Here is a 13,733-nt window from a genome sequence, read left to right on the forward strand (position 1 = left end):
TTATTATGACAAAAAGCTCAAAATGTTCATAAGGTCCACGGGGCCTCAGAGTGGAGAAGTGGCTCCTCTCAGTCTCCAGTAGAAAAGAGCCATCTTCTACATTTCATCTTGTTTTCACCACTGCTAGAGAACACCTGGTCTAGGGTCATCACATAACCCTATTTAAACTGCTAATATTTTAATATTCTGGTTCTTTTCAGATATTTCCAATACTACTGAAAATGAGTCTGTCACATAGCAGGGCTTTCCTCTTTCACCGGTGCACAAAAAAAGCCACCATATTCATTAAAATGGAATTTAACGGAAGTCCAGTGGTGTTCACAGTGGAAGAAAAATGCTTATCTTACCCTTCTGGCCATCCAAGAAGAAAGCCATGCAAAAAGCATGAAAGTGAAGAGTTAAAGAGAATCTTTAGCAGGTCAAGGCTGGGTCTATTTGCTGGAAGAGTCCCCAGTAGTATTTACGGATAGCCCTTCCACTCCTGCCTTCACGCCCCAGAGCAGAATATGCCAGCAGGACCCAAGACAGATGGACGGAACTCTAGCATCAGACAGGTACACATTCAAGCATGAACACTCAAAGAAAAAAAACAATGATTAGCAAGCTTCTCTTCCCCACATGCTGGAAGTTCTGATGGTAACCAACTCAAATACAGGCACTCGAAAAGATGATCTGCTTTTCCAAATAACTTCACAGCTAATTGAAATCACTAGAAGCAGTAACTTCTCTCCTACTTTCCTAAATAAGCCAGAATTAACATATATAAACATTCCCATCAGAGGAAGAGTGTTTAAAAGGTAAGGTTAAAGTACACCCCCCCACACACACCCTAATAATAGTGTGCTTTTCTATAATTAAGTAGGAGGATTTTTTTACTATTTTTAATGAACAAAACAAAAACTGAGGTCTCAATCTGACATGGAGCACATCACCTGAGGATTAAATCTCCAAGCACATGCCTCTTAGTTCCTCATCCTTTAATTACTGCATCTGTGCTTGCCTAGGAAACCTCCTCAAAGAGGCTCAAATAAACTCATTTCCGGGCTTGCAGGTATGACTCACTACCTCTGTTCCCACAGAGTAAGTCCTCCTGAGTTCTTAGAGGCAGGTATTTTTGCAATCTGGATAACATTTGAAAAACAAAAGGAGAATAATTATGTGTTTTGAATACAGGTTCTACTGGGAATAAAAGCTAAGAATAGGTTCTGTTCACATCCACTTTAGAAGAGAACTACAGATTCTCAAATATGCCCGTTCAAACCACATCAGGTAAGTAGGGAGTGTTATTTTTATGGCAATATGTTCACATGACAACGATAAAACGTTGTCATGAAAGAGACAGAGAAGACACTGGAACAGTAAGGCCATGGACACAACACAGGAGAGGGTGTCCCCCGTCACCACCACCACCAGAAACACTGCAGACCTACCCCCCAGGTCAGGTTCCCTGAAGTTTCCTGCAAAGTGTCCACACCTCTGCCCAGAATGACACCACAACTCATGGGACAGTGACAAGAAAACACAGCACAAGTCACCCCATGCCAACAGGTCTGCAGCCTGGGGCAAGGGCCTCTCTGAAGGTTCTATTTTAACCACAGCAGGCGCACTGAAGGAAGTTTCACTGGCAATGGCTCCCTACTGCCCTCAGGGTAAAAATCCAAACTCTTCTCAACGTAGGGTACAAAAAGCTCTTCACCAGCAGCACCCTTAAAACTGGACTGCACTCCACTGTGACCTTGAACCTATTAAAGAAAAACTGCCCCAAACCCGGTCTGGAACAGAACCAAATTGCTTACTATATTAATGCATAACATCCACGTGGGAAGAAATCAACAGCTTTCCAGATAAATCCTTTTTTCTAATGCAATTTTTAAATGAACTTTAAGAGTAGGGCTTGTTTCGGGGAACTCATTACCATTCACTAGATGACTATCAGTTATCAACTAGACTACAGTCTAGAGATGTTTAACCAGACATTCCCCTCAGTGATGATGAGATCCTTCTTCCCACAACAGACCCCCACCCCTACCTAAGAGTGAATCTTTGAGTCCTCCTGCCAGGGGCCTCTCCCCTTGCACTGCAAAACTGGCAATAAAATGTTAGCATGTGTTCGTAACTAAACTATCTGAGAAGTGTTAACAAACCCTGACCTCAAGCAGGTCCCAATGCCTTGCAGTTTCCAGCATGTTCCTTAGCCTCTAGCCTCTGTAGGCCTTTGAATACACAGCAACCTCCGCCAGGAGCACCACCAGAGCCTGACGTTTCCCCCAGCTCTCTGTCTTCCCCCCGCTTATCACAACCCTCATCTTCTCCCAGTCTCCTTGTATCCATCTTCCCAAACCTGGGTCTTACGTCAGTTTCTACAGAAGGATGTCTCGAGCAGACGTCTTCCACAACAGAGCGGTTATCACACTGCACTCCGTGTCTCTCACTGGACTGCAAGCTTGCTGAAGACGGCACTGGGCCTTTTTATTCCCGTCCACCCACCTCATCAGAGAGCCTGGCTCAAAATGAGCACGTCACAAACATCTGCTGAGCAAACAAATGTTGACACCCCAGAGCGGGAGTCAACCTCCCAGGCAAAGGTGCTACATCCCCCTGTGCAACCCACTTTTAGACGCTCTGAGTTTGGATCAAGTCAAAATCAGCTGGATAATGCGACATTCAGACTGACGTTTCTACATCTTAGAGAGATAAAGCTGAAAAAGAATTTACTGGAAGAGGTAACGACTGTGCAGCTTAGAAACCACACCTGAGAGGCACGCTGGTTCTGAAGATGGCCTCCCTCTGCCCCGGGGTGGAACGGGAACCCACAAGGCACACGGTTGCACGCCTGGCACACAGCGCCACTTACTGAACTGAACGCTAACAAATCCACTAAAAAGAGCACAGACAGGCCAACAGCAGCTGATTTAAATGTAAAGTTTCCTGCAGTTTTACAACTAGAGGGAAAACACAGGAGGTTTTAGAGGAGAAGCAAAATTTAAAAGGGGGAAATTAAAGAAGGAGAACACTGTTATAGCACCCTCCCAGATCTCAATCTTCTTGGCACAAGAACACAGAAATTTAGTTTTCCATGAAAACATGTTAGGTAAGTTTGGGGGATGTAAAGGCTGAGAATGAACCATGACAATTCAGGAGGAACTCCATTTTACTGTTTGTTGGCTTTTGAATAGGGGTGGGAGGACTTTTCAGTGCCTTAAAGGAAAGGCAGTCTCTGCTGCCCACCCGCTTCCCGGATCTTTCATCCCCTGGGCACTCTCTGGGGAGCACTCTGCCTGGGGCCTGCGCAGGTGCTTCAGGACGTGGCGGACCAGGCACAGAGGCTGCTTTCTGTGCACAGATGGGAGTCTTCGTCTCCTGGAGGAAAACGTGCCCTTGGTATTAAACTTCCCACGTGTGCTTGTAGCCGGTAGGGATTTGATGGCAGGCTCCTGTCTACTGCTGGGGGTTTTCACATGTTCCTGTGGGGCTGGGTGCCTGAACGGACAGAAGGGTGAACATGACCTTGTCCCTAAGGAAGCCACAGTGTTCCCTCACACAAGCTCAGGAACGTACAGGGCACAGCACGGGTGGTCCACACATAGTTTTTCTGGCTCACTTTCTCACAATATATCATGACTCTTCATCCGGTATATTCTCCCCAAAATGGCTCAATGCTGATCATCTTTTTGAAGATCGCTTCAAGACCTTAGAAACTGACCTGAATAGTAACTGTGGGAAGCGTATCTGCCAGATCTGAGCAGTAGAAATATGCCTCCCTCTGAGCACAAGGGACAGAACAGCCCACAGCTAGCCAGAGAGGATCATGGAAGGCAGGGAAGGGGGCTCGTGTGAACAAGTGAACTCATTTTTTTTTTTGTATTTCATTTTATACCACTCAGCCTCTCTCACTCTTGCACATCCACACTTAGAGACAAGAATGAGTAATATTAAAACAAAGGAACAGTACGCTCAACGGCACTCACACACAGAGACATAAAACGTGTGTGATACCACCCGACGTTCTACACATATAAAAAAAACTTTAAGACAGACTTATAATAGAGCACGTGGGAATCCCCCACACGAATTTAAGAATCTTCTGACTGGACTGAAAGTAGACTTGAGGGGCCAAGGAAAGGATTTCCCCTGTGGTGGATTCAAAACGTTATTCGGTTTCTGAGTCGTCATGCCAAATAACCATGAAGTGAGCAAAAACTCTTAAAGTCTATTTTTTGAACTTTCCCCCCAGTACTGAACTGTAAGAGTGACTTAAAGACAAAACACTAGAATATACTCAAAACGGTTTCTTAAAAATAAGCTCACAATAAGAAGGAACATGGAGTTCTAATGTTCTGGAAACACACTCTAACCAGTCTGGCTAAATGAAACATTCATACCTGTTGATGAAACAAAGTGTCTGCAGATGTGGATTTGCAAAACTGATCATTCTGGGGCATCACCAATTTCTCAGAGGACTGTTCTGAAACAGTAAGTTCTCTTAGAGCACATAAAATGTTGATTCAATGAACAAAACCTCAAATTATGTATCACTTCAAGAACATTCCTATCAGATGCTAAGATGATATATTATTCTTTTTAAATTCTTTTCCTTTTTAAATTCTTAGAAACTGACTTGAAATGTAAATAAAGTCATTTGAGTTGTGTGCAAAAGGAGTAATCAGACAAAAAAAAAATCAAGGTCATCAAGAAATGTGTCACACAAACAACAAGTGATTTGTAATCTGAACTCCTACGGTTCAGCTGCTTTCTAAGGGACAGAGGCATGGGGTAGGCCAGACCATTATGGTATCAGGACAGGTGTCCAAGAACATTAAAACTCCTAAGTGTTTAACACAATTCTATACACAGAAAGATTTCCATCACATTAACTAGAATTAAGTATCTTGTGGTGTTTACTAGATAGGATAAAAATGTTCTTATACTGAACTTTTTTTTCCCCCAACAGTAAGAGAGGCTTCCTTGTGCTAGAAGAATAAAGTACAGGTTGTACCAAAATCTGGGCAGAACAGAGTAGGCTGTGAGGTACAAGGAGGCAGGGTGCAGAGTATAAAGATTCTTATAATTTTTTTAAGTAAGCTCGATGCCACATGTGAGGCTCGAACTCACAACCTGAGATCAAGAGTCGCTCGCTCCACAGACTGAGCCGGCGAGGTGCCCCCAGGGTATAAAGATTTTTTTTTTTTTCTAGGAGAGAGAGAGAGAGAGACAGCGTGAACAGGGGAGGGTCAGAGAGAGAGGGAGTCACAGACTGAAACAGGCTCCAGGCTCTGAGCTGGCAGTCAGCACAGAGCCCGACGCAGGGCTCGAACCCACGAACCGCGAGATCATGACCCAAGCAAAAGTCGGACGCTTAACCGACTAAGCCACCCAGGCGCCCCAAGATTTTTTAATGAAACCAATAAATCAAACGTAAGAGGAATGGCATAAAGTTTCAACACAGCTACTAGATACTTCAAATCCCGCTTAAGCCTAGGCAACTTTTATTTATTCTTAAGGCTTTAAAAATTTATGTATTTGGAGTACAACAAAAATAATAAGTGTGGCTTAGATATAACAGGGCAGAGACAGATTAGACAGTTAATGAACTCTTAAATTGAGTCTACGCTATGCTCAGTGACTTGCTTCCGAAGAGCAGAGAATGAAAGAAGGTGGGGAATAAATTTACTTAAATTTACTACCCGGCCATGCTACCCTGGCCAGGCGGTCAAGGTCAGCATCATGAGGGGTAAGTCATGTCCCCTTCATAATGTGGTAGGAACATCAATTCACTTCTGTGGTCTTCCTCTCAAAACCCCATCAACTCCAGTCTAATCAGGAAAAACATGATAAAAACTCAAATGGAGGGACATTCTACATATCTACTGACAATGTCATCAGACACAAGGAGGGTCTGAGAAGCTGTCACAGAGCAGAAGAAATTAAGGAGACGGGACGATAAAAGTTAATGTGGATCCTAGAACAGAAACACAACATTAGGGAAAAACCAGTGAAATGTGGACAAAGCGTAGGTTTAGTTAACAGTAACTTAGCAATGCTTGTTCTTTAATTGTGACAGATGTCACCGGATAATCTAAGAGGCAGCAACTGGAGTAGTGGGGTGAGGGACATATGGAAGCTCTCTGTACTATCTTTGTAACTTTTCTTCAAGTCCAAAATTATTCTAAATAAAGGGTTTATTCAAACTTTTCCCAAAGGAGTCCACAGCCCCGACTGGATCCTTGAGGTGTGTGCTGTAGCACTGTTCACACCAACACACACAGGCGAGGACCGAGCAGCCCGTATGCTGACCCACGGACCCTCCGGGCAACCTGGGGACCTGTGGAGGATGCCAGGGGATCACAGATGGCCTGTATGCAACAAGAACAAACATCTCTCAAGTGCCTAACACCCCCATGTGAAGTGAAAAATAGGCAGTTTTATGCAAGAAAAAAAAAAACAAAGGCTAACTGGGTTGGCCTGCAGCCAACAGCGCTCTGTGAGAACACATGACAAACCAGGCTTCATCCATCACTTAGCAAACACCACGGCCAGAATCCAAGCAGGTGTGACAGGAGTTATGCAGACTTCGCTCGTGCCAACAAGCTTTGTAGCCTACTTCTTTACCCCAATAAAGGGTGACCCAGAGAAGTGAGGGCACAGAATTCCTTTAAGGATTTGTGGGAGAAAGCAGGCCGTATTAAAAACAACAGCAACAACCAGCACCAAATCTTTGACCGAATAGCACATCAGTTGTTACCTATTTTCAAGCATCTGTCCGGACCAGAAGCATGTGGTTCCCCGCAAGCCATGTTTTGTAAGAAGGAGGCAAAGCCTCTGAAGGGCTGCTTGATATGGGAAAACATTTTGTCTTTACAGAATAAACATGTGGTATGATTCTGCAATGAACTAGCTGCGATGAATTTCTTTAATTGGGCTGATTTTTAATCAAAAAAGAAATCTGGGGCTTTATCTTCTCGAACTCAACAATTTCAGAATCTACAAACTAGAGAAACATGCTGTACTTCTTAGGCCAGAAATGTTAAATATAAATGCCTTTACATTTCTTCGGAAAACTAACACACTGTCAATCAAAATCGTATCAGTTTTAAAGTAGCAGTGGCCAATTAAAGTTCATGAGAAAGAAAAATGGTGCAGAAATAGCCCAGGAAAGTCTGAGAAACAGTGATGAGGATGACAATGATGATGATGATGATGATGATGATGATGATGATGATGAAGAAGAAGAAGAAGAAGAAGAGGGGGAGGAGGGGGAGGAGGAGAAAAAGAAGGGGGTCTTGTTCTACTAGCTCTGATCCTTCCAACAGTGTGGAACAGGCTGGAACTGACAGGTCAATGCAAAAGAATAACACCTCTGAAAATAAAGCAAACATTAAAAACTGGTTCACATACTCACGTTTATGGAGTGCACTATTGATGTACTGGGTTGGGGACACAAAACAGGCAAAGACAGTCAAACCAAAAGGACAAAGTACACAAAAACTGGTTAACTGTATAGGGAGGAAATTAGATACTCTTCTCGCATCTTGCACCTGAATACATCTCAGATAAGTATTTAATTACACAGAATATTCCCAGCAGTACTTGAATCAAACATAGCTGCGTATATAATTTTGTCATGGAAAAGATGGAGTTTCAGAAAAATCACTGTGAAACACATTCATCTAAATGTGAATAAGGTCGTGGTGAAACAAATGACTGCCTAGCCAAGTTGGGTGTTGTACAGTCATTAAGTTGTTAGTGAAGATATTTATTAACATCAAAGTGTATTTAGTAGAAAGAGAAGTTATAAATATGTGTACAGTTAAGAGGACCTACCTATGGATATTAAAGAAGACACTGAGGGGTGCCTGGGTGGCTCAGTCAGTTAAGCATCTGACATTTTTTTAAAGTTTTATTTATTACTTTTGAGAGAGAGAGAGAGAGAGAGAAAGAGAGAGAGAGAGAGAGAGAGAGCACGCGCATACAGGAGGGGGGCAGAGAGAGGGCAGATAGAGAATCCCAAGCAGATTCCACACTGTCAGCGCAGAGCCTATGTGGGGCTCTATTTCATGAACCGTGAGCTCATGAGCCAAGAGCAAGAGTCAGATGTTCACCAGGCGCCCTACTTGAGCATCCACTGGACTCTGGGCTGACACTGCGGAGGCTGCTTGGGGATTCTCTCCCTCCTTCTCTCTGCCCCTCCCCCGCTCATGCTCACTCTCTCAAGATAAACAAATTAAAAAAGAAAACACCAGTGACAGGAGAAACCCAGTGTTCTATAAAGACGTCAATTCTCCTCAAATTATTCTATAAATTCAATGCATGAACTCTGAAATCAAAGGAAGGTTTTTCACCGGATGCAACTCTAAAATGCAAATGGGAGAGCAAAAGACAAAAAGTAGGGATGATTTTAACGAAGAATGAGAGGGGAAGATCTGCTCTACCAGACAACAAAACAACACAGAGAAGTAAAGCAATAAAGAAAGTGTGAAATCAGAGCAAGCAAAAAACAAGTAGACCAGTGAACAAGATAACCCCCAAAAGATCTCCACAAGTGGCGGAGCAAAGGTGCACAGTTAACAGGCATTGCTAGGAAAGCCAGCTATCCACAGAAAAGTAAAATGAGGTTTCTATACCTCACAAAAGACACATAACTCCATTTTAAATGGATTGCGGGTAAAATTGTGAAAAGTAACACTTCAAAACTTGTAGTAGAAAACAGAGGAGAACACTTTTATATGACCTGGCCTAAGGAAGAATTTTAAAAATAAAACACAAAGAAACCATGCCAAAGAAACAGACTGGTTAAATTTGACTGCACCTAAAGGAAACTTTTACTCGTATTATTTTAAAAGTGATTAAGCCCCAAACCAGGAGAAGGAATGTGTACACATATAAATAACAAAGAATGGGTAAAAAATATATATATATAAAGATGGTCTACAAATTAACTTAAAAAGAAAAAAAAAAGAGGGGCACCTGGATGGCTCAGTCAGTTAAGTGTCTGGCTCCTGATCTCAGTTCAGGTCATGAGCTCATGACTTGTGGATTCGAGCCCCATGTGTGGCTCTGCACTGACAGTGTAGAGACTGCTTGGGATTCTCTCTCCCTCTCTCTCTCTCTGCCCCTCCCCTGCTTTCTCACTCTCTCTAAAAATAAATTTAAACTGTTTAAAAAATATAAAATAAAATAAATGAATAGGAAAATGGGCACGTAACTGGCATTCATACTTCACAGTAAAAACCCCAGGAGCTAAGAAACACATAAATTCTCAATCTGACCAGAATTCAAAAACATTCTAATTAAAACTACACTGATACCATTTCATACCCATGAAAACTGGCAAATTAGTCTGTCAATGACAAGTGTTTTAAGGGTATAAAGCAGGGTAAAACCATTTCAGAGAGCAATTTCATTACACTGTAGTTATGAAAGTTGAAGTTGTTCATATCCTAAAACCCAGGAATTTTCTGATTATATAACCCAGATGAACAAAGTACATACATTAAGAAGGTATGTAAAAAACATTCATAGCCACATTTTTTTCACCAGTGGAAAATTGCAACTTCAATGATGGTCAATAGGGAAATGTATTTAAAAACTGTGACGTATTTATAAAACTGAATACTGTGGGGGCACCTGGGTGGCAGTTGGTTAAGCTTCTGACTTCGGCTTACATCATGATCTCAAAGTTGGTGGGTTCAAGCCCCGTGCTGGGCTCTGTGCTAACAGCTCCGAGCCTAGAGCTGCTTCAGATTCTGTGTCTCTCTCTCTCTCTCTACCCCTCACCTGTTCACATGTGCGTGCACACACACTCTCTCTCTCAAAACTAAATAAACATTTAGGAAAAAAACCTGAATAATGGAAGACCATTAAAATGAGGGACTCCAGCTACAGACATTAATATGAACAAATCTCAAAAATGTAATATTGAGAGGCACCTGGGTAGTTCAGTCGGTTAAGTGTCCAACTCTTGATTTCAACTCAAGTCACTATCTTACAGTTGTGAGATGAAGTCCCGTGTCTGTCTGGTGGAGTGTGTGTGAATCCTGCTCCACCCTCACTCGTGCTCTCTCTTTTTCTCAAAATGAAATAAGTAAACATTAAATAAAATCATATTGGGCCAAGAAGGCAAGAACAGTACACACAACATGCACCGCAGCAAAGCCTGCAGTGCGATCTTCGGGCTGCGAAATCTCCCTTAGCGCTGCAGGGCCTCCTCCCCCAGCTCCTGAGAGTGCAGCAGGCTGACAGTTCTCAGCTGACCAGGGTCGCCTCACCCAAGTCCTGTCCCCTCTCCAGGGGCAGCTCAGTGCTTGCCTCCCCCCACCCCGCCCCGAGCTGGGGAGCTGGGACAACCATGAAGAGCTATCCCTCCTCCTCACTCCCCTTGGGATCAGCGGAGAAGGCTCCGCAGCCCAGTCTCTCTGCCCAGTCCTGCTTCCAGCTCTTTCAAGGGCGTTAATCCTAAAACCTCCTTAGTAAACTTCCTGCATGTTCGTCTGCTTCTCAGAGTCGGCTTTCCTTGGAACTCTACTTTCTTTCAACAGATACAATTTATATCTTGTTTGAAAATATGCACCACACAAATTTAGGAAGACTGAAATCATACCAAGTATATTTTCTGACCACAGTGGAATGAAACCAGAAATCAAAAGCAGAAGGAAAACTGGAAAATTCACAAGCATGTGAAAATTAACTAACGTGCTCTTGAACAGCCAATGGGTCACAGACGAAATCAAAAGGGGAAGTTAGAAAAATATCTTGAAAAAAACGAAAATGAAAACACAACATATTAAAACTTCTGGGATGCGACAGAAACAATACTAAGAGGGAAGTTCTTGGTGGTAAACATCCACATTAAGAAAGAGGACAGATTCCCAAATAAAAAAGCTAACTTTATACCTCAAGAAACTTGAAAAAGAACAAACTAAAACCTAAAGTTAGCAGCAAGAAGGAAAGAATATGGGCACCTGGGTAGCTCAGTTGGCTGAGGGTCTGACTTTGGCTCAGGTCAGGATCTCACGGTTCACAGGTTCGAGCCCCACATCGGGCTCTCTCTGCTGACAGCTCAGGGCCTGGAACCTGCTTCAGATTCTGTGTCTCCCTCTCTCTCTGCCCCTCTCCTGTTCATGTTCTATCTCTCTCTCAGTCAAAAATGAATAAACATAAAATTTTTTTTAAAAAGAAAGAATAAAGATTAGAGCATAAATAAACAAAAGAGAGCAAACCAGAAAAATATCTAAGACTTGAATTTTTAAAAAAGAGCAACAAAATTGGCAAGTCTTTAGCTAGACTAAGAAAAAAAAGAATGTTCAAATAAAATCAGCAATGAAAGAGGAGACAGTACAACTGATGCCACAGAAATTAAAAGGATCGTAAGAGATTATTGTAAACTATATACACCAACAAATTGGATAACCTAGAAAGAAGTGGGGGAAAAATCCTGGAAATAGACAACCTGCCAAGATCAAGTTAGGAAGAAACAAAATTTGAACAGATCTCTAACTAGTAAGGAAGTTCAATCAGTAATCCAAGGCTCCCCAACAAATAAATGCACAAGACCAACAGCTTCACTGGTGAATTCTACCAAATATTTAAAGAAGTATTAAAGTGAATTCTTCTCAAATTGGTCCTGGCATTCGTGGAGAGAAATGGAACCAAAGAGAGAGCCCAAAAATACACCCACATATAAACCCACAACTGGTCTTCAACGAGAGTGCCAGGAGAAAAAGGACACAAAAGGGAAAGGACAATGTCTTCAGTAAATCATCTTGGGAAAACTGGATATCCTCATGCAAAGGAATGAAACTGGACCCTTACCTTACACCACATACAGAAGTCAACTCAAAATGGCTTAGAGACTGAAACCTAAAGCCTGAAGCTGGATGACTCCTAGAAGACAACGCAGAAGAGGATGCCTACCAAACAGAACCTCTGTCTGCCTGCCTTGTCCTTAGCTCCACCACTCCAAACCCACCTACCAAGGACCCAGAACCTGTCCACCCCAAGAGAAGTGAGACCTTCCATCTGGGTACCCCCAATCGGAGTGTACCTCCAAACACTGCATGGCGCACATCCAAACAACGTTAGCATGGTATCTTATCTTAAGCAACCACCTTACACAGTCAATGGGCTGAGCCTGACCACTTCGGGCATGGACCTGCTGCGCCCTTCAGGGGGCCACCTAGCCACCCCACATCCCCACCAGCGTCAGGAGAGGACAACATTCACCCAGGTGCAGCCGGACATGCTCAATGTGCTGTCTGCTCAGACCTGGTACCCAGACATCTGTTTGCTGCGGAGGTGGTGCTGAAAATCAGCTTGCCCAGGTCCACGGTACTGGTGTGGCTTCAAAATCAAAGAGCTAAGTGCTGCCAATAGCAGCAGCAGCAACAGAAGGGAGGTCAAAAAGCCAGACCTGCCGAAAAGAACACTCTAGCTCAGGAACTGAGTTCAGAGTGGAACAAGTGGCAAATTGCTCCCTTCTCTAGCACTTCAGTCCCAGCCATTTCCAGAAGAAGGGCTCTTGTGTCTATCTGGACCCCAGATTCTGTCTTCCCACTGTTCCCCTCATCTTCCTGCCTGCACAGGTCCTATCCTGTGACCCATACTCGGTCTTCAGATTACGGTCAAGGATATGCTGCTCAGCTTCCTACTTGGGTGACATGACCAAGGATCTTACCTGCCCCATGTGTCACCAGCTTCCTGGACCAGAGGCCACACTCAGCCCCATGGGTACCAGCGCAGTCACCAGCCATCTCAACTGGTCCTTAGCTTCTCATTCCACCCAGGGTTATGAAGCTTCAAGCTTGTGTTTTAACTCAACCACTGATTGCTTGGATTATAAGGACCCAACTGCCTCTGGGAAGCTTACCTGCAATGCTCACAGCCTGGATTATAAAGATTGAACATCCTCATGGAAATTCCAGGGTTTGTGAAGACCTGCAGAACCTTTTTTTTTTGTAAGCAATTTTCAAACAAACTGGGCTGGACGTTTCAGTTTTAGCCAAGCATTAGGTCAAAGAGTTAGAGGTGATGACACTCCAGCTCACCTCTGATCAACGCTCTAGGAGTCACAGAAGAAGAGCGAAGGCCTTAAGAGGGGCCTACCAAGCAGCAGCCTGAAATGGACAAACCAGCCTACTTAAGATCCTGGCATAGTTTTAGATCATTGGTTCTCCTCATTTGCCAAGTGATCAAAAGCATTCCAGCCATGTGCCACCAAACACCACCAAACCACACAGTGAGGAAAAGGAAGGAGGGATACAGCTTTCTTAAGTAGAGGTGTTCCAATGTTCTAGCCAACCTGTGGCTGAACCTTAAGAATGGACAGTGTCTCAAGCTCACTCACATTTCATGGCCAACTGGTACTTGGCACTGGAAAACTGTGTGTGACTCATTGTCACAGATGCACTACTTTATTTAAAAAATAATGTTCATATGCCTTAGTCAGTTAAGCATCCAACTTCAGCTCAGATCATGATCTTCCAGTTCAGAGTTCAAGCCCCACATCCAGCTCCCCACTGATAGTGAGGAGCCTGCTTGGGATTCTCTCTCTCCCCATCTCTTTCGAAATAAATAAATGAACTTTAAAAAAAAAGTTCATATGGAGTCAATGTGCAGCTTAAGAGATAATCAGTGTGTGTCTTACGTAAGTGGCACATCTGTGGTTTTTAATCTGTGCTAGACTTCAAAACTGTGATCTCCTGTTATTGTAGGCAACCTTGAACTTCATGTCTACATAG

General features: G+C 43.3%; 1 pseudogene; it reads left to right on the forward strand.

Moving 5' to 3' along the window:
* Positions 1–12,079: 12,079 nt before the first annotated feature.
* Positions 12,080–12,926, forward strand: LOC120239554 (annotated as a pseudogene).
* Positions 12,927–13,733: the final 807 nt, after the last annotated feature.

The sequence above is a fragment of the Hyaena hyaena genome, unplaced genomic scaffold (assembly GCF_003009895.1).
Source record: "Hyaena hyaena isolate Hyena2069 unplaced genomic scaffold, ASM300989v1 scaffold_8, whole genome shotgun sequence".
NCBI lineage: Eukaryota > Metazoa > Chordata > Mammalia > Carnivora > Hyaenidae > Hyaena > Hyaena hyaena.